At 40.9% G+C, this 2,660-nt stretch overlaps 1 protein-coding gene across 2 annotated transcripts in view; it reads left to right on the top strand.

Moving 5' to 3' along the window:
• Positions 1-1,915: 1,915 nt before the first annotated feature.
• The window catches only part of plin3 (perilipin 3), a 7,488-nt gene continuing 6,743 nt past the window's right edge, over positions 1,916-2,660 (top strand). For both annotated transcript variants that reach the window (XM_047799964.1, XM_047799963.1), the window contains exon 1: positions 1,916-1,995. The gene's annotated coding sequence lies outside the window, so the exon portion shown is untranslated. The remainder of the gene's footprint in view (positions 1,996-2,660) is intronic.

Here is a 2,660-nt window from a genome sequence, read left to right as displayed (position 1 = left end):
TGTCGGTGTGTGTGTCAGTGTGTGTGTGTGTGTGTGTCAGTATATCAGTGTGTGTCCGTCTGTATGTGTCTGTGTGTCAGTGTGTGTGTCAGTGTATCAGTGTGTGTCGGTGTGTGTGTCAGTGTGTGTGTGTCAGTATATCAGTGTGTGTCAGTCTGTATGTGTCTGTGTGTCAGTGTGTGTGTCAGTGTATCAGTGTGTGTCAGTGGGTGTGTCTGTGTGTGCGTGTGAGTACACACAAACACTCACTGACACACATACTGACACACACTTATACACTGATGTCAGTGTATCAGTGTGTGTCAGTATGTGTCAGTGTATCAGTGTGTCAGTATTTGTGTGTCAGTGTATCAGTATGTGTTAGTATGTGTCAGTGTATCAGTGTGTGACAGTATGTGTGTCAGTGAATCAGTGTGTGTTAGTGTATCAGTGTGACAGTATTTGTGTGTCAGTGTATCAGTATGTGTTAGAGTGTGTGTCAGTATGTGTGTCTGTGTATCAGTGTGTCAGTGTATCAGTGTGACAGTATGTGTGTCAGTGAATCAGTGTGTCAGTATGTGTGTCAGTGTATCAGTGTGTGTCAGTATGTGTGTCTGTGTCAGGGTGTGTCAGTGTGTCAGTATGTGTGTCAGTGGATCAGTGTGGCAGTATGTGTGTCAGTATGTGTCAGTGTATCAGTGTGTCAGTATGTGTATCAGTGTGTGTCAGTATGTGTGTCAGTGTATCAGTGTGTGAGTATGTGTGTGTCCGTGTATCAGTGTGTGTCAGTATGTGTCTCAGTATGTCAGTGTATCAGTGTGTGTCAGTATGTGTGTCAGTGTATCAGTGTGTGTCAGTATGTGTCTCAGTATGTCAGTGTATCAGTGTGTGTCAGTATGTGTGTCAGTGTATTAGTGTGTGAGTATGTGTCTCAGTATGTCAGTGTATCAGTGTGTGTCAGTATGTGTGTCCGTGTATCAGTGTGTGTCAGTATGTGTCTCAGTATGTCAGTGTATCAGTGTGTGTCAGTATGTGTGTCAGTGTATCAGTGTGTGTCAGTATGTGTCTCAGTATGTCAGTGTATCAGTGTGTGTCAGTATGTGTGTCAGTGTATCAGTGTGTGTCAGTATGTGTCTCAGTATGTCAGTGTGTCAGTGTGTGTCAGAGTGTGTCAGTGTGTGTCAGTGTGTGTGCTGAAGGGCTTTAATCTGATTATCTACTGACATCATCACGTTATCACACTTCTGTGTACAGTTCAGTGACCCGGCGGTGACTCAGGTACGAATCACTGAACCAATCGAAAGACCACTTATAAAAAGTGGAAATAACGTTTTGTCGTATAAACATCGGAGCTCAAGTTTCTGTAAAGATGCTGATTGACTAAAACTTTTGCAAAACAAAATCTATAAATCTATAATTTATTTATTTATTTTTTTGTTTTTACCTTTTTTTAATGCTTGTGGCTAAATCACACGCCGTACAAAGTCGCGCTTTCAATTTTTTTTTTGTATTAAAAAACTTCATATTATTTTTTAAGAACAACAGACATTTATTTGTCCTACAGAGAAAATGTCATAGAAAACTGCTGCAGAACGATTTACAGTTTATTTGTTAGAATTTTTACAGAATCTCAAGCAAAAAAAAAAAAATCTAATTAAATCCTAAATAACCTGAAATAAAATCGAGACTTAAAGTGTAATAATTATGACCTTAATAAATAATGTAGAGACGTGAAAGTTGAAGGAAAAACAGTTCAGTGTTTATTAATCAGCTGTAAAAATGTTGTAAACTCTAAAGTCTCTCTTTATACTGAGTTGAGAATCTAATCACATCCTGCTCTAATCATCATAAACTAACGCTGAGCTTTGAGCCAAGTTGGAGTTTCACAACACAGGCACTGAAAGCTGATTGGTGGGTTGAGTGAAGCTCCTCCCCCTCTGGTTATGTCATGTCTTGTGGCTTTGTGTGAACTCTGGAGTTTCATTCTTGTTCAGCAAGACGAGGACACACTGACAGGTCAGACACACACACACACACACACACACACACACACACACACACACACACACACACACACACACGACATTGTGTTGTTAAAAACAACTGTTATTGTGTGAAAGTTGTGTGTTTTCACAGTGTGTGTGTTCACAGTTCATTTACAGTGTATATGTGTGTGTGTGTGTGTGTGTGTGTGTGTGTGTGTGTGTGTGTGTGTGTGAGTCTGTTTTCACAGTTTGTTCACAGTGTGTGTGTTTTTTCACTGTGTGTGTGTGTGTGTGTGTGTGTGTGTGTGTGTGTGGTTGTGTGTGTGTTTTCACAGTTTGTTCTCAGTGTGTGTGTGTGTGTTTTCACAGTGTGTGTGTGGTTGTGTGTGTGTTTTCACAGTTTGTTCACTGTGTGTGTGTGTGTGTGTGTGTGTGTGTGTGTGTGTGTGTGTTTTACAGTTTGTTCACAGTGTGTGTGTGTGTGTTTTCACTGTGTGTGTGTGTGTGTGTGTGTGTGTGTGTGTGTGTTTTCACTGTGTGTGTGTGTGTGTGTGTTTTCACAGTTTGTTCTCAGTGTGTGTGTGTGTGTGTGTGTGTGTGTGTGTGTGTGTGTGTGTTTTCACAGTTTGTTCTCAGTGTGTGTGTGTGTGTGTGTGTGTGTGTGTGTGTGTGTGTGTGTGTGTGTGTGTGTGTTAC

This window comes from Tachysurus fulvidraco, chromosome 14, assembly GCF_022655615.1.
Source record: "Tachysurus fulvidraco isolate hzauxx_2018 chromosome 14, HZAU_PFXX_2.0, whole genome shotgun sequence".
In the NCBI taxonomy this organism is placed as follows: Eukaryota; Metazoa; Chordata; class Actinopteri; order Siluriformes; family Bagridae; genus Tachysurus; species Tachysurus fulvidraco.
This window is presented reverse-complemented; position numbering and strand designations above follow the sequence as displayed.